Here is a 27,968-nt window from a genome sequence, read left to right as displayed (position 1 = left end):
TTAGCATGGTGTCTTCTTCTAGGACAGAGGGACACATTCTTGGTTATGGTTTCAGATAAGTAGGGAGGTGCAGTGTGATTTGATGCATTTGTGTGTGAATGTGAGTATTTTAAAATGTATTCTTTCCTTTACTCGGAGCCAGTGTGCGTTTCTTCTGGCCTGTGATACATGGTCAAATTTGGGGATTTGCAGTGCCGCGCGGAGGGCATTATTTTGCACTATTTGGAGCCTGTTTAGGTTTTTGGTTGACGTGCCAGCTAAGAGGGCGTTACAGTAGTCCAATCTGGCTCCTACTGTAGCTCCTGCGATGGAGAGGCAATTGGGTGTGGTAAGGTAATGTTTTATGGCATAAATGGGTTTGGTGGTCAGTGCGGATGTGGAGGAGATGGTGCTGGCTTGTCTTGTCATGGAAAGTGTGGCGTCAAGGTAGACTCCTAAGGTTTTCACGGCAGTGGAGACGGGTATGTTGGTATTGTCAATGGTCATGTGTGAGTATTCGTGGCTGAGTTTGTCTAGAGTTTCGCTGGGGGCTAGGATGATAATCTCGGTTTTATCGCCGTTTAAGCAAAGGCCGTTGATAGCCATCCAGGTTTGGATAGTGGTGTAAATCTTGAGGAGAGCTTCAACGTCTTTGTCATAATCTCTGATGAAGGGGAGGAGAACTTGTGTGTCGTTGACATAGTTGGTGTAAGCTATGCCGAGAGTGTCCAGTAAGTCAAAGGGGGGTTTGGTGAAGGTTATAGAGGGTTCGTGCAGTGCATGATCCTTGTGGGACTCCACAGTTGGTGGTGGGGGGGGCGCATTGGCCTGGTCAGAGTACATTTTCATGGCCCTACCTTCTAAGAAAGAGGTGATCCATGTGGTTGCTTCATGAGAGATTTGCGCTGCATTGAATAGGTGAGAGGTGAGGATGCCATGGTCCACACGGTCAAATGCTGCGGAGAGTTCGAGCAAAAGAAGGAGAGCCGGTTTGCCTGTGTTCATTATTTTGGTGATTTGATTCTTTAAATCTAAGAGGGCAGTTTCAGTCCCATGGCCTTTATGGAAACCTGATTGTCTTTTACTTAAGATGGCATGAGTTTCCAGTTAGTGTTGGATTTGGTTATGGGCAGCTTTGTCTAAGATTTTGAGGAGGAAGTGGACGGTGGTGATGGGGCGATAGTTGCTGTGGGAAGTGGGATCAAGGGAAGGTTTTTTTTTTTTTTTAGGAGCGGGCAAACCCAGGCTTCTTTTATGCATTGTGGTACAGTTCCAGAGGAGAATGAAGCATTGATGGAAGCTGTGATGATGGGGGTGAGTGATTCTGTGCATTCTTTGATGATAGTAGGTGGGCATATATCCCCTTTGCAAGTGGATGGTTTGATGTTTTCGAGAAGGTCAGAGACGTCCAGCTCTGTGACTTCTCTGAAGGCGAAAAGGGGCATTTGCGAGTGAGGGTTCTGGAGGACTGGTGTGGGTATTGAGAGCTTTGGGTTCGGAAGCTATTTTATCTTGGAGCATTTTTACTTTAAGGAGGGCAATTTGGATGCTTGTACAAGGGCTGGAAGTGGGTGTGGTAAGTTCTTTGAAAATATTTCTCTAGATTTGGAGCTGGCTTTAGAGATTCTCTGGTTATAGGATTTGGAATTAGCTTGGAATATATGTTTTTTTGTAGATCAAAGAGATCTCTTTGAATTCAATGAGGGAAGATTGATTGGGCGCTGATTGCCACCTGGATAGAGCTTTTTGTTTTTTGGTGCGCAGGGCAGATAGTTCATATGTGAACCAGGCATTGGAGTGCATAGATTTCTTTTTCTTTTTTATCTTCCAGAGGGGCCATTGTCTCAATGGCTTGGGTGAGAGCATTTGTATAGATATTGGCGAGAGAGGTGGGGTCATGGTTAAATGGTGGTTTGAGTTGGGGATATCAAGAAGAGGAGCGAGGTTGGTAGCAGTGAGTTTATTTGGAGCATCTCACTTTAGCGGGGGGGCATGAGTTAGGGTTTTATGGGTAGGAGTGGTGGGAATGGAGAATTGGATGTAGTAGTGGTCCGTTCAAAGGCTGTGATGGAGGTGATGGCAGATGAGCAGTTGTGATCAGCGATCCAGTCAATGGACCAGCTTTTGCAATGAGTTGGGGTAGTGATTTTGTGTTCGAACCCCATGTGTGAGAGTTCTTTGGCTAGGTGTGCGGCTGCCTTGTCCCTAGGGTCAGTTAGGCCAAGGTTAAAGTCTCTGAGTAAGCTGGTTTTAGTAGATCTTTTAAGGTTGTTCCCTATGATTTGGAGGAGTTGCTTTTGGTAGTCTGGGGGTGATCCTGGTGGTCTGTATGTGATTATAATATTTATGGTGCAGTTGGGGGAGAGAGCTATTTTGGCAGTGAGGAGATCCGCGTTGTTGTCCCATTGTTGGTTACACATTCTGATGGTGAGGGTGTTTTTGAAGATGAGGGCAACGCCACCACCTTTTGCCGTCCTGTCTAAGGATAGAGTATCCTGGAGGAAGGGCAAGGTGGATGGATGGGTTGGATGCTTCATGGAACCAGGTTTCGGATATGGCTAGTAGGTATAAATTGTGGGAGGTGATGAGGTCATTGATCTCAATGGCATGGGCATGGATAGAGCGAGCATTAATGAGAACGCATTTTAAGTCTTGGCTGGTGTTGGGGGTCAGGGGGGGGTGGTAGGTGCGTGTATGAAAGTGGGAGGTTGGGGTGTGGTAGGAGTGGAGTATTGGGAGATAGGGTGGTGTGCATGGTCAGAGAGGTATGAGACTGAGAATGGTGTGTGGGTGCGGGAGCTCAGTCTGTGGTTTCTACATTAAGTGGAGGGAGGGGGGCTGCGGTGAGAGAAGGAGGGCTTAGTGCGTGTTCTTAGTCTGCAGCACCTAAGGTGGTATCCAGTCGGATCGGTGGTGCCAAGGCTGAGAGTAGTTTGGAGTGCTGTGGGTGGTGCAATGTGCATGGGGTTTAGTGATGGAGTGAAGTCTGGGTGTGCCGGCGGCATACTGCGGGTAGCCCAGAGGGAGAGAGTAATGAGGAAGATAGAGGAGGGGGAGAGGAGAGTAGGCTCTGTAGAGCGGGTACCAGATGGATGCATTTGTAAGAACATATGCTGTATGGTGCTGATGCAGAATTAGATAGGCAGATTCAATAGTATAGTATTCAGTGCCGACGTTGGGGTGATCTGCATATGCTAGGAATATGGCAGTGGTAGGAACCGTCAGTAGCCGCTAGGGCCTTGCAGGGCAAAGACAATCAGTAGCCGCTAGGGCCTTGCAGGGCAAAGACAATCAGTAGCCGCTAGGGGCTTGCAAGGCAAAGACAATCAATAGCCGCTAGGGGCTTGCAATGCAAAGACAATAGCCGCTAGGGGCTTGCAGGGCAAAAGCAGTTTGGCCCTGGTGACACTTGATAGGTGCAGTGCAATTATCAAAAATAGGTGGCAATAAGCAAATAACAAACCCGTGTAGCTAGCTGTTTCACAGTGCTCCGGATGGGCACTGTAATGCTGATTGGAGGGAGGGGGTGAGTTCGGAGGGGTTTTAAGTTAGTTTTACCGCTGTAAGAATTGAAGACCTCTCCATATTGCGGCCAATGCGCGAACAGGCGCAGAACAGGGCCTTTTCATTCCAGGCCTTTGCGTTGGAGGGCAGGCTTCCGCCTGCTGGCAGGGCGTTGTGGGTGAAAAAGGGTTCTGTTGCTTAGCAACAGGTATACGGCCTCGTTTCCATGCTGAGAAGCATGGTGGCCATCTTTAGAGCAGCTGTCTTGTGGACAAAGGCCTCAGATAGGGGGAAATACCATGTATTGCTGGTATAATGTGCAGATCAACTGCTCACCTCAATGGTATGTTTGATAGAAGGGGAATCGTTGTGGCTGTAGCGGGAGGTGTGCCGTGGTCACGTGGGGCTGTGCAAGCTCCTCCTTGAAGTCAGATCCGATGATTACCCAGATCAGCTGGGCATTCTTCTCCGTCTGCGTTGCGTGAAGACATCGCTTGCCTATTCGCTTATTAGGCGATTCTATAAAGTTGAAGATAAAGGACACCTTCCTTACGGGCTCTATCAGTGAAAGATCTCAAGCAATACTCCAGTTGCAAAGCTGGTACCGGCTGGGACTTGCGTTTCCCGGTTAATCTCATGTTATGTGGATATTTCTTCTATTCAAACCCAGACTTTTTCATTCATAATTGTCTTTTCACATGAGTTCTCCCGTGGATTTTTCTTCGATGCTTGAAATCCAGGAACATAACACCATAATGAAATCCCAGACGTTTCCTTTATAATTTGTCTTTTCACATGAGCTCACCACTAATACTATAGTTCAAGTCCTGTTCATTCCATAGAGATGGGCACGTTTGTTCAATGCAGTAGCAACTGCTAGTTAGCCCTCAATCCACATAAATCAGATAATCTGGTTCTGCTCTTCCTTGCTTGCTGAGGAGTTAGCCCAATTTATTATATTTTCATTAATTCGAAATTCGGTAAATTTACGGTTCAGATACCTCCGGCTCCTTATTTCAATCAAGGGTGGAAGTGGTACCGTCTTCCGACCCCCATATAGGACCTTGGAGGGGGGCAACCCCACCATCCACCCACGCTCATTCCCAACATGCGGGAGCAACACCTCCTCTTAGAGCCAGTTGTTTACCACTGCCAGCTGGGCAGCCCAGTAGTAGCTACGCAAGTTCGGGAGTTCCGACCCCTCGTTCCCACACCAAGCATTGTAGCGTGACTATGGCGATGCAAGATTGCCCTCTGCCCCACAAAAGCGCTCAGAGCGGACTCCACCCTTTAAAATTCCACCCTGGGGGACCAATAGCAGGGCATTCTGCAGTATATACGTGTATCAAGGTAGGGCCAGCATCTTGAACAGGGCCGCCTTCCCCAGCTCACCCAAACCCCCAGTTATTTGAAGTCTATCACCGAGACCCAATATGGACAGTCCTGGGGAATGGCCTTCCCGCTCCCTGGATAGGAAAGAAGATGGATTTGTCCCAATTTACTTTAAGCCTGCTAGCACCTTGAAATTTCTCCAATGTATGAGTCACTCTTGCACATGATTCCCGTGGCCTACTGAGGTACACCAAGAGATCGTCTGCGTATAGCAAGACTTTCTCTTCCCCACCATGTTCCCAACAGAAACCCAACCAAGTTCGGTCACTCCTCAGGTTGCATGGCTAATGGTTCCATCGCTAAAGTAAAGAGAAGAGGGGATAGAGGACATCCCTGCCTCGTGCCCATCAACAGGGAGAAAGCCCGGGAAGACACCCCGTTCACCCTCACCTCCGCGATTGGCGCTGCATACAAGAGACATACCCATCCCATAAATACATCCCCAAATCGATGCGCGAGAGGACTTCCCACAAAAAACTTCATTCCACGGAGTCAAAGGCTTTTTCTAGGTCCACTGAGAGAAGAGCCAACGCGTCCCCCATCATGTGTGCCTTGATATGGCCATAAACAGCCTATGGATTTTAATCCTCGTGGATTTCCCTGGCATAAAGCTGCATTGGCCTGGGTGGACCAGGGATTCAATAACTTTGGCTAGGCGATGAGCAAGCAGCCCCGCAATGATCTTTACCTGCCTGTTAATAAGCAAGATCGGTCTGTAACATGTGCATTAGTCTGGGGGCTATCTACTTTGGGAATTACCACAATGTGTGCCTTTCTGAGGTCCGGTGGGAGTATCCCGATAGTTTGCAAGATTAAATAACTTGTGCAGGTGTGGTGGAGTCATCTCGCTTAGCTTTTTCCAGACATCGACCAGGAACCCATTGAGCCCTGGTGTCTTCCCCGAATTCAGATGTGTCAGCACCATTGCCACCTCTTCCTCAGTGATATCAGCTTCAAGGGCTACTCTCTGAGCATGAGAAAGTCGCGGGAGGGTAACGGCATCTAAAAACGGAAAGTCTACTATATGCTCCCCCCTTCCACCTAGAGCTGTAGAACTCCTGCGTGATTCCTTCATCTTCTACAATCCACTCCCCAGCTGAACCAGCTATCTCCCTTACATATCTATGGCCTTCCTCCCTCCTTTCCAACCAGGCTAGCATTTTACCAGCTCGTTCCCTTATTCGTATATCTGACTTTTCAGAAGCCACTGCGCCTGGTTGGCATTATCCAGCACAATATACTGCAATGTTTCCTGTGCTTTATGGAGTCTCAGCTGTCTATCTCAGGTACCCTGCTGCAAGTATGCCTCCTCAGCCACCCGCTCCTGTTCCTCTGCCTCCTGTACCTCTCCTCCATGGGCCCTTCTGCGGGCCGCCACCAGGGATAACATCTCACCCCGCAGGATAGTTTTATAGCCTTCCCAGAGCAGTTCTGTAGTACTTGCTAATTCTGCGTTTATTTTAAAATATTAATTGCTCTTAGAAACCACCCCTTCCAGGAAATCAGGGAACCCCAAATAGTAGTCATTCAATCACCACAGGGGTCGTTCCACCTTCTTACTTGGGTCAAGCACCATGCTTAGGAGAGAGTGATCTGAGATTCCCCTAGCCAGAAAGGTCACCACTCTCAATCTATGGGCCTCACTGGACTGGACAAAAAAGTAGTCTAATCTGGAAAGGGACCCATGTACCGCAGATAAGAACTAGAAGCCATTGTTAAGCGGGTGCTCCTCTCGCCAGGCATCCACCAGCCCCATTGCATGAGCGAATGTGTTTAGTTTCGATGGTGTGTTTCCCACTTTGGCCCTACTATGTTTCCGGTCCTGCGCCTGGTCCATAACTTAGTTCAGGTCCCTGCCTAGAGCCCACATGTCCACCTAAGTTTGTAGCAAAGTGGCTTCTAGTTCGTTTAACAAAGCCATCAGGGGTTAGGGGAGGCATACACGCAAACCACCCCCCACAACTCCCCTGTGACCAGCACAAATTGCCTGCATGGGTCGTGAACAACCTCCTGGAGCTGAAAGGGGACCCTCTTGCGCACCAGTATCAGAGCACCCATCGCCCGCCCCTGCCCCAGAAAATCCAGCATGCAGGGTGGTGCGATAATTGGTACATTTAAAGAAATTGCATTGCGTCCCTTCCAGATGAGCTTCGGTTAGAAGGGCCATGTCTGGGGAATGCCGGTTTAGGAGTTGTAGTACCAGCCGCCCCTTAATACCAGACCCAAGGCCGTTTACATTCCATGTTAATAAGGAAAGTTCTCTAGTCATGACCCCTCCTGCCATATAGTAAAAGTCTGCCCATCATGTCAACCCTGAGAATGCCTCCTAATTTATGGTCTGGACCCACAATGAACTCCCCTCCCCAATTCCGCCCCTGTCCTATGTTCTCAGCAATTAACCAAATTAATTCAACTCCTAGCACCCAACCAACAAACTTTGGTGCGGACCAATACCTCCCAACCCTGTACCCCACCCAACACCAACTGTGAAACCCCCCACCCACCCTGCACTCACTCCCTCACCCCAACTTCCCCCCAACTAGAAGTACCTGTTGCCATTTTCGAAAAAATATTCAGGGTTGCCTGTGCGAGCCAGGCAAGCTCTTCCTAGTCCCCTTCCAGGGGCCGCTACATGCAGGATTCATAATGGTAGCAGTCCTGGACCCTCGAGGGCCCACATGACGTTTCCCCCCCACCTAAACCCAGATCCAAAACATCCAACGCTCCGCTTCTTTCTCTTCAGCCAGCCTTTCCGTTCCCTGGGGTTCCCGCATCCACCTCATCCACCTCATCCACCTCATCCGTGTGTGATTTCTGTGTATCAAACAGGACTGGGGACGTCTCTGTCATTGTCTCCGACTGGAGGACATTTCGGTCTCCCTAGGCACGGGCCAGACAGAATGTGCGTCTCCAGCCAGTCCCAGGTTTCCTTGGGGTTGTGGAAAACTTTTACCGTGGCGTTATGGTAGAGTTTGAGCGTAGCCGGGAAGAAGAGTGCATACTTAATATTGAGAAACATGAGCTTCAAAGGACTGCCTCGATCTCTGTACTTCCCTCATGTAGTCCGGGAAGAAGCCGATTCAGTACCCATTGTAGGTAATCTGCCCCGTTGCCCTTGCCATCTGTAGGAGTGTCTCAGTCCCTGGAGAAGGGGACCAGGCACAGGGCGGCCTGCTCAATTAAAAATACTTTTGAGACCTTTTTGCCCTAAGGTCCGATGGCCAACGATCTAGGAAAGGTTCCATACATTGTCGTTCCTCCTTTTCCAGGAGTCCAAGTATACGAAGATTATTACGGTGGGATCTGCCTACATTGTCTTCCACCCGGTTTTCTAAGGTGGTTAGTTTCTGGGACATTGATGCCAATCGCTCCTCCATCTTCCTTAGCGCATCCTCACTGTCCGATATGTGCTATTCCATCTCTCCCACCCGCAAGGATAAGCTGAATAAGTCCTGCCGTAGGAATGGGACCTCTGAGACCAAGCCTTCAATTTTAGTTTCGACGGACAACCTGGAATCACCGATGGCGGCCATGATGTCCGTGAGTGACAATATTTGACCTTTTCCTGTATTCTCCCCACATACAGCCATCTCTTCTTCGAGGAAGAGTGCTTCGGAACACTTGTCGTATATTGGTTCATTTTGTTCTGTTTTGTCCCCTTTCAGGACTTGTCCTTTGCCATTGCCGTATAAGTCGCTGGTGCCACGCTGTCCACCACTTGATCATCTCCAAGGGTGGGATATTTAAGTTTCCTCCTTCACTGGAGGCCACTGGGCACATATAGGGAAGAGTAATAATTACCCTCACCAGTTGGGCGGTAGGGGGGCACTGAGGGCCTTCGCCGCCTACAAGGACACATGCACAGGGGGACATATGGGGTTGAAATGGTAAAGATAGTGAGCTGGCACCGCGTTTCATAGCTTTCTTGAATATCGTTTTTTTGTTTAGGAGATGATGGTTCTGATTGTGAGTGGGGATTGTCTGCCAGTCCACCCACAGGTCTGTGCTAATGTCCCCTACCACCACCACAGGTCGGGGCACACTGATCTGTTCTGGTTCTTCTCACTTCTCCTTGTTGTTCTTGCTAGTTAGGGGGGGGCAGCTCTTTCTTCCAGGCGGGTCGGCCTTCTCCCGGCCCTGACAAAGGGTCCTGTCAACCTCACTCTAGCCCCAGGAGCCGGGTCCTTTGTCCCTACGCAGCCCTGTTGTCTGCAGTGGGGGGACCACTCACCTCTTGTCCCCTACAGATGCCCCCATTCCTTGTGCCTTTAGCACGGAGGTGCAGCTGTCCCTGTGTCAGAATGTTGGGTTGTTCCCTGATACCCTGCCGGGTCTGTCTTCAACACCGCGGGCCGGGCCTGTCAATATCAGCTCACTTTCACTCGTTCACGACCTGGGAGGCAGGCGCTGGCCAACACTGCAGCTGTCCCCGGAGCTCGTACCTGCAGGTTCATTCCCGGCTTTTCTCCACACGTATACGAGGCTCCGGCGGACAGCAGCCTCCTCGATAGCTACTGCAGCCTGGCTCGCTACCAAGCCCGCTGGCTTCTGTTTGCGTGGTCCGTGGGTGTCTGGTCAACCGCCAGGCGCCTCCTCCCCTTCCGCTGCGCCGCTTCATTTGAGGATCAATGCAGGCCTGCGTTGGGGTACGGGCTGGTCCCCTTTGCCGATGCTGCCATCTGGGTTCCTGCTGCCACACCAAGATGGCGAGCGGCCCTGGATCGATTTGTGACGTCCGTCTGTTACTCGGCTTCCCTTCGCCGATTCGCACTGGCTCTTTAGGAGGGAGCAGCGGAAGCGTTCCGCAAAGTTATCGTATCAAAGGCTGCAAGCAGGATATTAATTCAAGGGTTTAGCAGCCCCGGCGGAGCAACAGAGACTCAGGTCTTCATTCTCTGGCTGCTCAACAGTGCCCCCCGACTATGTATGTTTGAGTGTGCTATGTTTTTGTAGTACAATCTGCATTCCTTGTCCTCACTCTGAATGGCCCCTTTCTCTCCTCAATCTGTTAACTATTTGTATGTGCATGTGAAGACATTATTGGCCTGGAACTGAATAATGTTTTGCAACTGCAGTTGTCATTTTTCTCCCCACCTCTTGGGTCTGCTGTGCTAGCATTGGGCGTATGCCTAAAACATTAGGCTGAGTAGTGTGGGCTCCCCCCCTGCTCTTGTACCTGAAACCTGTCACCTGTGATAATGAAATGATAGTACAGACCATATTCTTGTTTTGTGGAAAAAATTGTGGCCGTAGGCCTTTTTATTTTCTACAGAAATAATGCCACACAATAATCATGACAGCCAACATCCTTATCAATCGCTTTTGGGCACCTCGTGTCCAGGGTTATGGATGCCGAGCCTTCCCTTAGGCTAGTTTTCGTTGCCCTGTGGCATCCCTTCCTGGACACGTGCCGCCGCCTACGACTTTTTCTTCTACCATGTACCGATGAAGAGTACTTGGTGTTCTTGATCCTGTTCCTTCTTCTTTTGCCGGGTGGGTTGGGTGGTAAAACGTTTCCTTTTCCCCCTTTCCCAGGTCCGGGGAGCCTACCCGAGTGAGGTGAGCTCCGGACCTGTTTGTGCCTCCTTGGGTTTTACAGGGGTATTTATCCTCCCTGTCCCCTTTGATGTGTTGCTGGGGGCCGGGCTTCTTCCTGCCCCCCCTGCTGTTTCCGTCACACCTTTTGGTGCGTTCCCCTGGCAGCACCGAGGGTGGGGGCGCCGCTTTGGCTGCCCCTCCCTCTTTGTTTCCCGCCGTTCGTTTCCCCCACCCTGCGCCTAACCCCCCAGGCCCTCCATCGTGTCATACTCTGTTAGGCACGGGGCCTGGGGCATAGGCTGAGTAGTGTGGGCTCCCCCCCTGCTCTTGTACCTGAAACCTGTCACCTGTGATAATGAAATGATAGTACAGACCATATTCTTGTTTTGTGGAACAAATTGTGGCCATAGGCCTTTTTATTTTCTACAGAAATAATGCCACACAATAATCATGACAGCCAACATCCTTATCAATCGCTTTTGGGCACCTCGTGTCCAGGGTTATGGATGCCGAGCCTTCCCTTAGGCTAGTTTTCGTTGCCCTGTGGCATCCCTTCCTGGACACGTGCCGCCACGCCTGAGTGGGTGTTGCCTAACCCGCTCGGGTCCCCCCAAACAGCGAACCTATTTGCATCCATGTGCTGCTAATGCTTGAAAGATGTCCGCAAATCTGCTCATCCCTTTGTTGGATAAGTGCACCCCGTCCTGATGAAACCACTCTGGGTAATTTTGTGACAGCCCATGCCTTATGAAATGGAGACCCGTGCTCCTACAGTATTTTTCTACAGCTTTGTTCAGTTTTTTCCGCGCTGTCTCAATGGCCTGCCGTCTGCGTGCCCCATACCAAATTCTGCGGGTAATTATCTCTGACATGAAAATTTCGGTTTTCCACCAACAGTGGGCTATTGCCCTTAATGATTTGCATATGCTGCGCATCAGCTCACCCCTATTTGTCTTAACCAAGTCATTTCCCCCTAAGTGGATGACCAGGTATTCAGGAGGGTCCCTGAACCCGATCAGGTCCGATAGCCGATCGTGGATGTCCTCCCAATGCATTCCTGGGAGGCCCCACCAGGATGTTATTGTCCGCTTAAAATGTAATCCTTCTCTGAAATCCTCGATCCACCTGCCTGCTCGTGTCACGAATGCATGGCCGACTATCCATGCTGACTTGTAGGGGGTCTCATCTGCATGGGTGGATGGGAGATGAATCATATCAAATACTCTCGCACGTATTTTTTGAAACATTGTGACTTCCACCCCCCAATTTTCTTTACTCCTTTTGCCCCTAGTCCCCCTGCCCATGCAGAGGTGGCTGCCCCTATCCTGAAGGAGTGGGTCCCAAACTCGGCTGCGTCCCACCCCGCTTTCGCTATGGTTTTCTTTAGTACGGCTTGGAATTGATACCTGCTGAGGGCTTTGCCGTCCCTATGTATCAACAGCTGTCCCCCGACCTCAGGTCGTACCTTGAGAAATCGCTCAGTAATGCACCTGGGGCAGTGGTCCCTTTCCTTAATACAATTTAGCTCAATTGTTCGCCCCTTCCCTCCTTGGTCCGTTTTTGATCTCCTTAGTAGTATGGACATACCCTTAGAACCTATGCTGACGTCGCTCCTTGCTAGCCCGTCTCCTGCCATCGTGCTACTTGCTACAAGCTCCCCGACCCTGAATGCACCATAATATGCCAATGCAAATGCTGCCCTGAACAGCATACTCTCATAGCTGTCGCTACATGTAGTATGCAATAATTGTAACAATTTTACTACTTTCAAAAAATTCAGGGTCCTCCTGTTGTCTGGTTTCCTGCTTTCTAACCTAGCCCACCCCTTCATTGCGTATTTTAACCGTGGGCTTGCTGTCGGGTCTGCCAACCCAGCAACCTTTGCCGTATACGCGACTGCGGCCAAATGTGCTGCCACCCAGCTTTTCCTCTTCCCCTGTGTAAATGCACTCCCCAAAAAATCACACAAATTGGAGACTGTGATATCCCCCACCTCTTTCACTCTTGATTCTCTCAACACATTATTCACATGTTTTTTATATTGCTCACCAGTTTTGTATGTTATGGCGTTTCTGGCCAATCTCTCTACTACTTGCTCTCGTGGGCTTTCCTCCTCTTCCGAGTCAACCTTGTGGCTAACCGACCCTTTCGCCATGCTTCCAGCGGTACCCATGCCTTTTTTGGCAAGGGCGTTTTCATCCTTCTTGCATCCGGCCGTAGTTCTCTGAACCTGCTCTACTGAAAACGAGACAAGGCATCAGCGACCATATTTGCTTCACCGGCGATGTGTCTCGCCCTTATGCTAACATTATTATTCAGACAAGCCAGAGTTATTGCCCTCATTAGCTCCAAGACCAGCGGGCATGAAGCGTTTCCGTTATTTATTACATGCACAACTGCCATGTTATCCGACCACACATTTAACTCTTTGCTGTTTAGTTTTGTTTCCCATGCACACAGTGCTACCCAGATCGGAAATAGCTCCAAGAGTGTAATGTTATTTGTCCATGCTGCCTCATGCCATGCCTCTGGCCATCTTTCTGCGCACCATTCTGTACCCAATATTGCACCAAAGCCGAAACCCCCAGCTGCGTCCGTGAACAACACCCTTTCGCTTTCTTTGTTTATAGGTGTGCGCCAGATCACTGAACCATTGAACGATTTTAAAAATTCTTCCCAAACCTCCAAATCTTTCTTTATTGCTCCACCGATCCGCACCCTGTGGTGCCCCACCTTAGCACCCTTTGTTCGACCCTTCTCTGGAATATCCTGCCTTGCGGTATGACCCTCCCCGCAAAGTTCAATTTCCCTGCTAGTGATTGCAACTCTCTTACTGTGGCCTTGTTTCTCCCTTTCAGATCTGTGATTGCACCTAGCAAGTCCGCCACCTTCTCCCCCCGGATCCTGCACACCCCGACCTATGAGTCAATTTCGATGCCTAAGAATTGTATTACTTGAGTTGGCCCCATCGTTTTTTCTTCTGCAAGCGGAAAACCCCACTCTTCTGTTAATGCCTTGAATTTCTTCAATGTATTTTTACACAGCTCGGAACCTTTTGGTCCCACAAATAGAAAATCGTCCAGGTAATGGACTACCTGTGCCCCCTTCATTTCCTTTGTAAGAGCCCATTGCAGGAAAGAGCTCAGTTTCTCAAAGTACGCACAAGAAATGGCGCAGCCCATAGGGAGACATTTGTCTACAAAGTATTTGCCCTCCCAGTGCATGCATAGCCATCTCTGTGATTCGCTCCTCACAGGTAATAGGCGAAACGCTGACTTAATATCTGCTTTCGCCATCCAAGCTCCCTGCCCCGCTTTCCTCACTAACTGCACTGCTTCCAGGAAATCTGAGTAATTTACCGACGACGCCTCTTGTGTGATGCCGTCGTTAACCGAGCCCCCTGGCGGATATGACAGATGGTGAATCAGCCGAAACTCGCCTGCCTCTTTTTTTGGGACTAGGCCCAAAGGTGAGCATATATATTCTTCAAAAGGAGAACTATACGGGCCTCCTATCCTCCCTAGCTCAATTTCTTTTCTGATTTTTTTGCCCACCAACTCCTTATTTTCTAAAGCGGATTTCAGGTTTTTTGGGGTGTTCTGAGAACCCTGTCCATTAAATGGTATCATGAAACCTTCTTGGACACCTCGCCTTATTGTTTCAGCTCCTTCTTGGTCTGGAAACACCCTTAACCACCTTTCCATATTCTCGATTTTTACTGGTGTGGCCCCTTTCTCTTCTTTGCTCCTAGTTCCGTTTTTCTGGGACCCTTTACTTACTGGGCGCTGCTCTGGTGCATTTGGCAGTAATATGCTCTCCTCCGCAATTCTCGCATCTGTGATTGAATTTACATTTCTTCCCTTTTCCCCCTTTCCCAGGTCCAGGGAGCCTACCCGAGTGAGGTGAGCTCCGGACCTGTTTGTGCCTCCTTGGGTTTTACAGGGGTATTTATCCTCCCTGTCCCCTTTGGTGTGTTGCTGGGGGCCGGGCTTCTTCCTGCCCCCCCTGCTGTTTCCTTCACACCTTTTGGTGCGTTCCCCTGGCAGCACCGAGGGTGGGGGTGCCGCTTTGGCTGCCCCTCCCTCTTTGTTTCCCGCCGTTCGTCTCCCCCACCCTGCGCCTAACCCCCCAGGCCCTCCATCGTGTCATACTCTGTATGGCACGGGGCCCGGGGCAGTTTTGTTCCACATGTACTGCAGAGATTTTTATTCATTATGGCATTTCTTTTCAATTTAAAGTGAAAGTTTTCAGTTTGATGATCTGATTTTCAAAATGTTTACAACATGCACACCGTCTTTGGAATCAAAGCAGACCATTTTGTATTTAAATGCATCATACTCATGGCTTTTTGAGATCCATCCGAAATCCCAGTCTGCAAAAAATGTCTTTTTAAAATTTGAAAACGTGCTTGTAATGTCACCAAACGTGGCAAGCCTGTTTGGGTCTGACATGAAATACTTGTGCCTAATGTGGCTACGTTTCCTACACAGTCTAAACAGTTAGAGTGGGAATGTCTGGCCAGTTCACTTGCCTTGTCAAGAAGGGATGGGAACTCCTCTCAGCCTGTGGTGGGAGGCCTACCAGGGAGAAATCCAGAGCCACTTGTACGCCAGAGTAGGATGGTAGTCACTGTAAAGAAAATGACACTGAATTTATGGTAGTCTGAAAGGGTCTCCATTTCTACAAAATAATGTGCTGTGCCCGAACTTATAAATATTTAATAAGATCCTTAGGAGTGTTGTGTATTTATTTATTGGGCATTTATAAAGTGCCTATACAGCAAATAGTGTTTTAAGGTGCCACAAGACAAAAACAAGGGGTGTGGGGGAGACGGGGAAGAAAACCACAATAACGGTCCTACTGTGCCTTGTGTCATTCGGGTCGTGCAAGTGCAGTAAAAAGAAGTGCAGGGGGAAAGGACTGGGAGCGGGGAGGTGCCGGTCAGGGGGAAGGGATAAAGCTAGGGTGGGAGGGAAGTTTGGGGCAGAGTGGAGGCATACAAGTGCAGGGAGGGGAAGAGGGGAAGTAGGCCCCTGGGACTAGGCAAGTGCTAAGGGGAGGCTAGGTGAGCAAGTGCCAGGGGATGCAGGGAGTGAGGGCCACATGTTAAGTGGGAGGACAGGGGTAGACCATGCTCTGTAGGGATGCACACCCAGCCAGGCTAGTCCGGGGAAGGGGACCCAGAGGGGCAAGTGCAGGTTAGGGTGGGGGGGTAGTGGTCAGGGATACCAGGGTGCTGGGGTAGACTGGTCGAAGAGGGCCTGGTGCCCTGAAGGACTTGGAAGGGACCACGCCGCCACTCAATGCGGCAGAGGGGAGCATTAGCACAGGAGCAGGAGAGGGAAGGAATAAGAGTAAAGGAGGGTCTTCACAAGCTTCCGGAACGCAAAGGAGATCCGGCTCAAGCTTGAGAGGGGCAGGGAGGCCGTTCCAGAGGGAGGCTCCTGCCGAGGGTAGAGCTCTACCCCCCCACTCTCTGCTTGGAGAAGCATCTGATCTGCAGAGAGTTGGAGATAGAAGACCGAAAGGCTCTAGCAGGGAAGTATTTGGGGAGAGAGAGTTGGATGTAGCGTTGTGACCTTGATCATAGATCTGTTAGTTTCATTAATAGTGTGTTCATGAGCAACATCACTTTCACTACATGAGTTAATGTCATTACTCCTGGTGTGTTTGGATATGTTTTATAATTAACTAGTTATAATCATTTCAGGCACATTGTTATACCCATGTTAAAAGGTCTTTCTTTAAATAAATTATCACGTCTCTGGTTTTAAAAAAAAATGTACAAGTCCTTTCTGCATTTGTGCCTCCCTTGCAGGACTCCAAGAGTTAAATGTATGGAGGAAGCCTTGAGAATAACGGGACCCGATGCAACCGATTTAAGGTAAGTCTCATTAAATTACCCTTTCCAGAGGTCTCTGGATTAGTTTGTAATGTTACAATGCGATTGGGGGCGGGGGGAAAGTTCAACGAAGCCCAACAGCTTTGAATCAGAGAAAGTTAAGAATCCTTACAATGGGGGCCGTAAAATTAATTGTAAGACTGCACGATTTAGTCCCTCATAGAACCAGTGCGGTAACGGGGGCCGATGTGCCTAGCTATTTAAAGTTATTTGTTGCTGACCTCATAACCTAGTATGTGAAGTGAAATCTAACGCAGGTCTTTTATGGGTAGTTATTTTTATTTGATTCCTTTATGATTTCAAGAAAACATTCACAAAAAATAGATTTACAATAATACAGTTAACACCATAAAGGGCCAATTTTGTACACAAAGGTTTGTAAAATACACATTATTCAATAATTTTAAACCTGGATTTTGCAATTTATGCCTCTCCTGATGTTTTGGACAACTGCCACCCCCCCAGCCAGCATAGTCCATGGTGAGGGATTATAGGAATTGTAGCCCAAAACTTTGCGAGAGCCACACTTTGCAGAACCCCTAGTTTAAAAGCATTACTAATGTTATCTATACACCATTCATTATGATTGGAAAATCGTTATTACCAGGGGTAAACATTCTCAAGTTGCAAGCTACAAGCCATGCATACAAAGTTGCTCGCCCCCTCAGTTCTCCACAATGAGGGAGCACCTCATTTTATACTTGCCAAGAGTCAGCTATCACTTGCCAGTGGTTAGTTCACATTTTGAGGCTTAGTTATTACATCACTTCCACAGATGCTTGATACTTTTCCAAAATTCAATAATGGCAAATACTAGCGCAATTTGCATCCTGCTCATCTGCCGAGTCCAAAAGTCCCCCCTCCTGTTTTGCTGGCGTCTGCGCTCCTGGTCCATTGACTGGCAGTGCGCCTTGTGAGTTGTTTGCTTCCTGCTTTAGCCTTCCACTGTGTTCGGCTGCTCGAAACAGATAAGCAGTGAACTTCTCCCGACCTGACCGTGCCCGTTGGCCTCTGCACTGTGCTTTGCAATCTGCTTGCCTTCGTGGCTGTGTTGGTCAGGCACCTCTAATCGTCATAATTGTTCTTTTTATAACATGCTTAATACGAGCAAGTGGTTTCTAAGTGCAGGTTCAGGATTTTAACCTCTGTTGCGCTGCGTTTTCTTGCTTCCAAGACATACACATTGCCCCGAGCTATCCTTCCTCCCCAATCTCTGGCTCTCTAGTTCGCTCCAATTCGGTTCACCTGTGTCCTTTTCAAATGTCCCGGTCTTTCTCTGCAGTTTCCAAGGACTATCATGCACCGTTGGCGTATCGTGTTCAGTCATCCTCATTGCTACATCCCTCTTCCTCATCTCAGTACCAAAAAGGAGGGGGAAAGGTAAAGGACGTTCTGGGCTAGAAAAACCTGGGAAGTGTATCTCTATATTACAATGAGCCATGTAGCCATGTAGAAATGTTGCAATGGCACATGGGCGTCACTAAAAGGTATGAATGAAGGGTTGTCTTGATTTAGTGTTTTCCTGTCTCCCTGGAGCTTATCCTCTCCCATGTGTTCCTCCCGCATAAAGCCACCCCAGGGCCAGAGTCATGTAGATTCTTTCTTTCCCTGGCCACGTAAGTGAGGCTTCCTTCCAGGGAATCAGTGACAAGGTTGTGAGATTCTTCATAACTCTTTCGTCTTATTTAGTTCACGCATAACATTTTGTGAATCCATAGTCTAATCTACATTGGATCCAATTGAGATCATAAACTCTATGCAGTTTTTGTCAAATTGCATAGTAATCGGGTAACTCGTTAAACACCTCTTTCCATGTAATCATTAGGGAATTGTGTTCAGCCACTCTAAAAAGTATGTAAAAATGTAATTTACCCAGCTGTGCTGGAGTATATAATGATGACAAATTGAATATCATTCTTATAGCCTGAATTGGTGTGGACTTGGGTAAGCCTAATGGAGATTTACAAATTCACCCATCTGTGTTAAGCAGCCAAAGCATACAGATGTAGTTCTTTGTTCATCCCATACAGGATCATGGGACAATTGTCCACCATCGGGTTCGCTATTTGAAGATTTTAATATATCATTAAGCAATAATTATGAACAAGCATGGAGCAAATTTGGGGAGTGCTGTGACCCGATTCTTGTTGAAATGGACTCAAACAAACTTACATTGATGGAAAGGCCCGGTGAAGATCTACAACAAAATGAAAATTGTAAAATGGTGAAAGCTATACAGAGAATGTCATTGTATGAACTACAAAGGGAGCTGACCACACACCTGAGGAAATATAAGGAGATGCAGTCCTCCGTGATGAGATTTTCAGGGCCGAAATATCGTTGCATTTATATGCGCTTTCGTTTTAACTTGGTAGGCTCCCTACACAGGTGGGGTCCCGTAAAAGGGATCCCTTGGCATCAAAGAAATTATTTGGCTCTGTAAAAAGCCGGGGGAGGCAGAAACGCTAAAATATTGGCTGATTGGCTGTAGTGCAACACTAGGGCCGAGGAAAATGTGGTTGGGAAAGTTTGTAAGGAGATTAGAGGATTTTAAACTGTAAGAACGAGAAAATATTGAGGCTGAGTACCACAAAAGGAAATACACCAATCACGGGCTAGAAAGATTCACAAATCTTTATTCTGTACAGTTGCAAAGAAACACAGATAGCTATCTGGCTCTCAACACCCCGCAATGAGTACCAGCCCCTCAAAGAGAGGAGAGAGAGTGCTGGACATCTAAACATTCGTGCTTTTATACAGTTTTGAGTAATATTGTCCAGCCCCTCTTTGCATTAATAATCTGCGGTCTAGAGTTTGTGCCTAGTTCATTCGGTTCACATAATATTTTACAAAGGATTATACATTTTATATTTCCGCAGTGATACAATGACAACTTATGTTCCCAAATCATACAGCAAGCTCCCTTTACAAGTTGCATTCAATCGAGTTCAGCCTATGTACACGCTTGGCGTTTACATTTCATTGTGCCAGATGTGTATTCATGGATGAGGCTCGTTAGCACATCAATGCTAGGACAACAGTTCATGTATAATACAAGGTCTCATTACATTATCTAAACAGTCGGCCCTTGAACAGTCTAACCATTAACAGAACTCAAAGGTCGGGAGTTTGGTTGCAAGTTGAAAACACAGTCCACCATTTTAGAACAGAGAATATACGAACAGAAATCAAAATGGCGGATGATTCTAAAATGGCGGCAAAGTCGATCCAAAATCGGAACTTTGCAACGCGGTTTTCCTCATAGAGCGACTAGACTTGGGCCAATATAAATCAAAAGGAGGCACAATATGATTTCCGTTTAACAAATCCTCCTTTTGGCCTAAGCCAAGTGCTAAACTAAAAACGAGTCGCTTCACGAGTAACTCCACATTTCAATGTCCATAATCCTGAATCACATTCATCAGATATATCGATCGCCATAAGACCTGCGGCGGAAATTTCCTTCATCACAAATTCGTTGGTCATTCTTTCCGGTGCGTGTACCTTTGGTCCTAACGTTCCCATAGTCTATGCACAACATGCCCCTAACATTGAACATATGGCAGGAAGACATTGTATACAGCAATAGCAGCACAACAGAATACCCAGAATTATCAATAAGACAGAGAGAAGCTTCCATCCCCAAGATCGCAAGAAGTCCCAGAACCAAGTACTATGATCCCAGTTTCCCTCGGGAACATGTACTTCTGAACTCAGGACGTGCAGATTTTGTATTGCCTTAAAGATGGTCGGGGAGGAATCTGGTCCGAAAACACAGCACGCGGACCCCACTAATTTGTATACTCCACCACGCTCAGCCAAGATGAGGTCTAATACCATCCAGTTTTGTAGTGCCACTAATCTGATTGCCTTTTGCTCTAGAGTCATGTTATAGAGTATGTCAGTGGTCCGATTGATGGTTTTCTCCAGTACTCTTGCTAGTCTCCTGATAGCCTCAGAATTCATGATTTGCCCCCAAAAAGGTACAAAGGATTTTGCTACATCGCCCAGAACTTGTGACAGAGTAGCACCATTCTCGTCCCGCTTAGGACGAGCCCTAGAGATTTCAGCGGTACTGGCTACATATACCCCTGGTAGCAGAATTCCCAAATAACAAGTTCCCTGCCAATCCCTAGGTAGCCATGGATATCCTTAATTACCGCAAACGAAGTAGACAGGTTCGCCTGCATACAAAGGTCTGTCCTCACTGGTCAAGTTTGCAACACTAGTGCAACCCTTGAAATCGCCCATTAACGGAGTACTATTCCTTTGTATTCAGAAAGAAACTGAGTTGGGGCTATGGTGAACAGTGTAAGAAGGTGGCGTGGCATCCCTATTACCTATAGGAGCCATCTTAAAAGAAATCAGAGATTGAAAAGGTCGGGACAGTCTATCAGAAGGCCTAATAGAAGCAACATTAAGCTTGCTCCTATTTGCGAAGAGTGAGCATCCCAGAGGCGTTAGGACTCGCCTTTCAAATTCGTCCCATCAATGTTCCCTGAGATGCTATCATTCCATCGGCCAAAGAATAGTGCCCGTAGAGAAGCATAACATGCAGTAACTAAAGGCAAAGGATGATATCCTTTGCCTTTAGTTACCAGCCCAACCCTTTTTCCCCATGTTGCGGCAAAAGGGAGCAAATCCAGCAGTTCGTTCTGTTCAAAATGGCATGAGTTGCGTTCATTATAAGCAGTAATGTATTATTATGATAACTCTGTCTATGTTGAGAGTCTCTAGGAGATAGTGTGCAGGTGCACAAAAGGTGTAGATACAGTAGGAACATTCTCAGTAGGCAAGAATGTTTCAAGCGGGCGTACTTCTTCCATATACCAAAATCCTAAGGCAACTAATACTATGAAACTGGTTAACACAATTACTAGAAGACAATACGTCTTGAAAGACCATGTATTTGATCATCCATTGTCATTGTTGGCCACACACAATTGTTTGTACCGCACAAGTAGGGTCGATAACAGGCATTGTTCCTTGAAGCTCTTCTCCGATAAGTTCCTGTGAAAATCTCCATAGTCCGTTTGCTGGTGATCTCCTATTCACGTGATTTCTTAGTCTTTCCCAATCCCCATCCACCTACTTTCCTTCAGCCCAGAAAGTGGCAAAGGACAAGCTCTGTAGTTGTTCCCCTGTGGGCACAGTCGTATTCATACAGTGTGACTAGTGCCGTGGACGCAGATTGTACCTTGTGACTCCTGGTACCGTGTGATCTGTGAACAGTGTGTCATTGCTTCCTGATGGAAGTGATGAATTTGCAGCAGAATTAGACAAATATGCAAAAGGATCTGCAGAAGAGTGTGGAGACAAAGCAGCAGTTTCCCCAGGCCCCGCGGGCTCAGGGAGTGTCTCTGGAAAACACCCTCAGTGCTGCTCAATGCTGAATGATCGCTGGGAACAGAGCAAGTAAGTTTCTCCTTATCATCTTTGTTGCGTGGCAAAGGGAAAGGTATCCTCTTGACAGGCAAGGCGTGGATCCAGTGATGCTTCCCCGCTACTCATATGGCAGTCTGTGTGGCCAATATGACCTGATTGGGGCCCTCCAACGCGGTGCAAGACAGGATGCTCTCTCAAACGATTTAGTCAGCACCCAGTCACCAGGTCGGATGCTGTGACCTGGCCCCTCGAGCTTCTTGCACCTGTTGATGAATCAAATACAGATTTTGAGTTAACCGTTCACAATATTCAGAAAAAAGTATGTGCTCTATATCCCTCAAAGCCCTAGGCTTAGGAAGATTCCAAATGTTAGCTGGCCTCCCCATCACCACCTCGTATGGGGAGAGCCCAGTCCTAGTCTGCGGGGTCGTGCCTATAGAGAGTAACACTATCGGTAAGGCGTCTGGCCATTTGAAATTGGTGCCGGTACGCGTCTTAGCAAGTTTTTTTCTTCAAGATTCCATTGTGCCGCTCTACCAATCCAGCACTCTGACCATGTCTGGCCGAATGGAACCGTTTATCGATCTGTAATCCTGCACATATTTGCAGAATAAACGCAGCGATAAAGTGGACCATTGTCCAACTAGATGACCCTCAGCAAACCAAACCTAGGAAAATATTCCTTAAGCATGGTTTTCGCTGTTGTCATTGCTCTGGCATCTTTTACTGGAAAGGCTTCAACCCATTTACTAAAAGCACACATAACAACCAGAATGTATCTGAGATTATTACAACGCTCCATTTCAATAAAGTCAAAGTGAATTACCTCAAAAGGAACAGAAGGTGGACCAAAACTACCCCTTGATGTTGATGTACCTTTCCCCACATTGTGCTGTAGACCGACCATACAACTCTGGACAAAACGCTCAGCAGTTTTCGGGACGTTAACATTTACCCAGACAGATTCTAACATTTTGCCAATTTTCCTAGCGCATATGTGAGTAGGACCATGAGCCATTGAAACCATCGTTTTATGTACACGTCTGGCAGCATCCATTTTCCCTCTAAATTATCCACCCAGCACCCATCATCATCCAACCTCGCCAAGCCCTCAGCCCATTGCATAGTTTCCTCTAGAGTGGCATCTGCTTGGATATTCTTTATGGAATCAATTCCTTCAACTATAGTACAGACATTTGTGGCTTCCCTTGTAGTGTACATATCTGAATAGAGACCAGTAGCAGTTTGTTTGGCTATCTGGTCAGCGAAAGCATTCCCTTTTCCTACATCGTCTATGATTTTCTGATGTCCCAAGCACTTCATAATTGCTAGCTGAGTGGGAAGTGCAAGCGCTGAGAGTAGCTGAACTATCAAGGTGCCATATTGGATCTTCGTTCCATGTGAGGTCAAGAAACCTCGTTCTGGCCAAAGTCTACCGAAGTTGTGAACTACCCCAAAAGCATACTATCAGTATATATGTTTACTTTAAGCCCTTTGGAAAGTTCACAAGCTCGAGTCAATGCAATAATCTCTGTGGCCTGCGCGGAGTTATGCGAAATTCTTTTGGTTTCCACAATCGTGCTTAGTGTAGTGATGGCATAAGCAGCAGTGGATGTACCATCCGGAAGTTTGAAACAGGAGCCATCGCAAAACAGCTCCCCTTGAGGATCATTCAAAGATGTATCTTTCAAATAAATCCTGACTTTAGTTTCTTGCTCTGTGGTATAAAGGCAGTCATGTGACATTTCATCACTGCAAGCAATATCTTGTGGAAGAAGTAATAATTCAGCAGGATTCAGTACACAACATCTCTTAATTTGTATATGCGGTGCAAACCAGATCAATTCATATCTCGTTAATCGTGCGGAAGTCAGATGTTGTGTTTGCGTTCTATTTAATAAAACGTCTACAGAGTGAGGTACCAACAAGGTTACAGCATGGCCTAGGATCATACCCTCGCTCTGTTTTACAGACACAGCAGCAGCAGTGACGGCTCTCAGACATCTTGGCAAAGCACATGCAACAGGATCAAGGGTGGAGGAAAAGTAACCGCACAGCCTATTCTTCCCCCCATGTTCCTGCGTTAACACAGCCAAAGCACATCCATCACATTCATGCACATACAACTCAAAGGCCTTTTCATGATTTGGTGTGCCCAAAACCGGTGCTGAACACAGTGCGGTCTTGAGCAAATCAAGCTTTCTGGTGTTCCAAGTTCCACAGCAATGGCAAAGAAATGCCCTTCTTTGTCAACGCCAACATTGGTTTGATCACTAGTGAAACGTTTGGGATCCACTGCCTACATTAAGGAGCCATTCCTATCAAGGCTCTGACCTCCTTCTGTGTATTTGGGACAGACATGCTAGAAATTATTTTAATTTGTTCAGGTGTCAATCTTCTTCCCTCCTTTGACAGGAGATAGCCTAAATAGGCGACCTCCTGTCGACAATATTGAAACTTTTTCAGTGAAGCTTTATGTCCATGCTTTGCTAAATGAATAACCAGCAACACGGTGCCCTCCTTCCAAGCACTTACTGAGGCTGCAGCTAAAAGAAGGTTGTCGATATATTGAAGCAATGTACAAGTAGCAGGCAACTCAAGTGTATTGAGCTACTCTTTCAAAGCCCTACTGTAAATGCTTGGACTTTCCGTGTATCCCTGTAGCACACGGGTGATTGTAAACCAGCGTCCCCCTAGGGTGAACGCAAACAAGTATCTGCTATCTTTGTGTATAGGATTGCTAAAGAAGGCATTCTTAAGATATACAAGACTAAAATGAGTAGCAGAAGCTGGGATCATAGTTAATATCGTCGTCACATCAGGAACAATAGGAAATTGTGGAGCAACAACCTTGTTGATAGCGCGTAAATCAATAATAAAATGAAAAGGAATTGCATTATCTCCTTTCTTATACACCGGTAAAATCGTACTATTGCACAAACTTCCTGCAATTTCTTCAATTACCCCACGGTGTACAAAATCGGTAACTATACACTTCAAAGCTTGCTCACCATCAACCGAAATCTTATACTGTGGAATAAGTGGCAACTTTACTCCTGGTTTCAAAATGAATCTTACAGGCTCAATCTGTAAAACACTGACATTGTCATCAATCGCCCATAAACCCTCCGGAATGTCATTAAATTCCGGCGGCAAAGGTCTAATCGGAAACTGTGAGACAGAAAATTGCTGTGGTGAAATCGTCAAACGCGCTCCGTCCGAAGAACAATGAATTACTGCATTTAATTCCTTCAACAGATTCAATCCCAGCAAATTCTCACCACAGTTTGTCAAAAGAGACGGACAAGGATCCGTGAATGGACACAGTGAAATCGGTACCGGCAGAGAAACCGGACTAACTACTGGTGTACCAGAAAACCCTACAGAAATGTTAGTTTGCCCTGACAGTGGAATGTCTGGAACCCGTGAATGGTCAATGGAACACTTCTGTGCTCCTGTATCTATCAAAAATAGATGTTTCCTATTTCCCACTATCATTTCAACGTAGGGACCTTTCTGATTAACGGGAATAGGCGTTGGTTCCAAACCCTGCTTCGGGCAATCCTAGCAGAACAATATATCATCGAAGGGAAGGTCTTCCGAGAGATAAGCAGTAGAAGGATGATCAAAAATATTTCTATTATCCATACTCGGTGGCTGATTGTCTTGCGAAAAGGACTGAGAATTCTGTGAAAACTGGCTTCTACCAGTACCCCCAGCCCCTGGGTGGCCTCTGGATCGTCTACCCATGATACCAAATGTGCTATTCGACCTCTGCTGGAGGATCAGGCATTGTGCTCGCCAATGACCCTCTTGTCTGCAATAAGCACATTGGTTCGCATGCACAGGACCCAACGGCACATTACCTTGTGGAACATACTGCCCCCTAAACTGTGTGCTACCCCCTCTAGGACCTCTAACAATCTGTTGCAACAACATCTTAGTTTTCAAGTCTCCCTTTTTCTTTTCAGTCCTTTCCTTCTCATTATTGACTCGGTTTTCATAATACTGAGCCATATGCAATACTTCAGACTGAGACTTAGCTTGCCAAGCGCTCTCAGAAGTCATAATTTGCGACTGGATGTCGGGTAACAATCCACGCACAAATTTGTCCACAAATAATTTGTTTTCCAGACTCTGTGCTTAAATCTTGACCACTAAAATCTGAAAATACTTATTCAAACCGATTAAAGAATTTGGTAGCACCCTCAGATTTTCCTTGGATGCAAGCAGTAAGTTTGTCCCAGACAATCCTTCTCTCAGGAATTAAGGCCTTCAGTTTTGTCACTATTCTATCAGGCAAAGTCAGTATCATATGTGGTGGTCTCTCACCAGCTTTCCATTCTCTATCTTGCCTAGCCAAATTATCCCATGTGTCCTCTAACCCTGGTACATCGTCTGTTTCCACAAATCGGCAGGTAGGAGCACAGGAAATAGCAAGTCTATATCACCCAAAGTGAATACTGACGACTGCAAGACAGATTCCATTTCTTTATAAAACCCTGTCGGATTCTTCCTAATATCTGGGATGGATTGTCTAATGGTATTCACCTCCTGTCTTGAGAACCGGACATGAACAAACTGCGATACATAATGTGCATCAATGTCATAGGCGGCTACACGAGGTTGCAGCATTAGCCGGGACCTCAACTTTAGGGAAAAATGTCGGAGAAACCTCTCTCATAGGTAACTGAGAAATGGGCAACTCTGAACGCTTACCAAGCAACAGAGCTAAATCGAGCGCTAAAGCAGCTGAAGGAGTGTCAGACGAAAAAGCTCTCTTATAAATAAACAATAATTCTGCGGAACAACAAATCTTTCTTTTTATACATTCATCCTGCAGGTATTCTACCATTACCTGTGTCACTTTCCTCTGCATTTCTGGAGTATACTGACTATATACGTATCATATACTTCTACGGGAGATATTGACATGTCTGAAATCCATCTGAGTGCATCTCTTGTGCAAATTCGTGTTTCTTCACTCATTGATTTACAAGGAGGAAAGAACCGTTTCTGTACAAAAATAGCGCCCAAACTATCACTATCTATTTCATCATACCGTAACCTTTCTAACTCCCTTCTATAATTAAAAACCCTCTCCACGTGCTCATATATTTTCTCCGCAGTATCTCTTGAATATGCTAGAACATTCCCATCCCTCAACCCTTGTGGGATATCTTCATCATTGAGTTTGTTCCACATTACAGATAAATGAATTCCCATCCCTTCAATAAAAACAGTTTTCTCAGGAAAACCTTCTAGATTAGAGAGTGTAGCAAAAACATCAGATTTTTCAACTTTCTCAATGCACTGTCTAGCCCATACATTCAGATCTCGCTTATTTTCTTTAGACACTGTATTACGAGTTAAAATGTTCGATCCCACTCCCTTATCGTCTACAAGCGGAGCAGAACTACTTGGAAGAGAAAGAGTAGACAAATCTTGCACACTAGGTAACGAAGGTACTAACACTGGTGAAAAAGACAAATCTACCAAACCCGTGGCAGCAGGCAAAGGCAGAGTTACAGGTGGAGGAGCAACAATAGGAAGAGTAGCAATAGCTAGTGGCGGAGGAGTAATAAGAGGTGCAGGAATTACTATGGGAGGAGGAACAGCAGGACGAGGTAAAGGAACAGGAATAGGTACATAAGGAGGTGGCACAGTGGCACCAGGCCTTCGTTCATTTAAAAGCTTATCAATCAGTTCATCTGACGCATGGAAATCTTTAGACGGTTATATTTTCTGGATTCCAAGTTGAAAAGCCCTATCCATGTTTCTAACAGACTGACTGTTTTTGTTGATCATACAATAACGCTTTCTCGGCGTTCGACATATGTCGGCGCGCATGTTTCTCTCTACTTTTAAGCTGCTGCATATCTTCTTTTTTCCAATTTTGTAATACATCAAATGCTGCAGGTCTAGCTTTTTTCTTTAATATAGATTCTAGATATTCTACACGAGAAATCTCAAAGCTACCATTGATTGGCCACTGAAGTTCGGAAGCATGTCTAGTTTGTCTGTGCCAAATATCGTTGAACACTATACTACCAATGCCGTACTAACAGTACATAGCACATGCCGGGGACCCCTGCTGTGGTGCCGGATGGCCAAATTCCAAAGATTGTCTGTCTCTGCCGAATAATGCCCTGAAACAGGCAGACAATTTCTCATGCATATCAGATTTCTGGTGTTACCTGGTAATAATTGTACTCGCGAGAACAATGCGCCAAATCAAATATCAGGATACTTAGGAATCGGGGCACGA

At 46.9% G+C, this 27,968-nt stretch overlaps 1 protein-coding gene across 6 annotated transcripts in view; it reads left to right on the top strand.

Moving 5' to 3' along the window:
- The window catches only part of STAT6 (signal transducer and activator of transcription 6), a 1,449,539-nt gene that overhangs the window by 76,935 nt on the left and 1,344,636 nt on the right, over positions 1-27,968 (top strand). For all 6 annotated transcript variants that reach the window (XM_069653558.1, XM_069653564.1, XM_069653563.1 and 3 more), the window contains exon 2: positions 16,232-16,297. The gene's annotated coding sequence lies outside the window, so the exon portion shown is untranslated. The remainder of the gene's footprint in view (positions 1-16,231; positions 16,298-27,968) is intronic.

Source organism: Ambystoma mexicanum, chromosome 3q (assembly GCF_040938575.1).
Source record: "Ambystoma mexicanum isolate Mex_15411 chromosome 3q, UKY_AmexF1_1, whole genome shotgun sequence".
Lineage (NCBI taxonomy): Eukaryota > Metazoa > Chordata > Amphibia > Caudata > Ambystomatidae > Ambystoma > Ambystoma mexicanum.
Note: the sequence above shows the minus strand (reverse complement) of the source record. Positions and strands in the feature narration are given on the sequence as shown.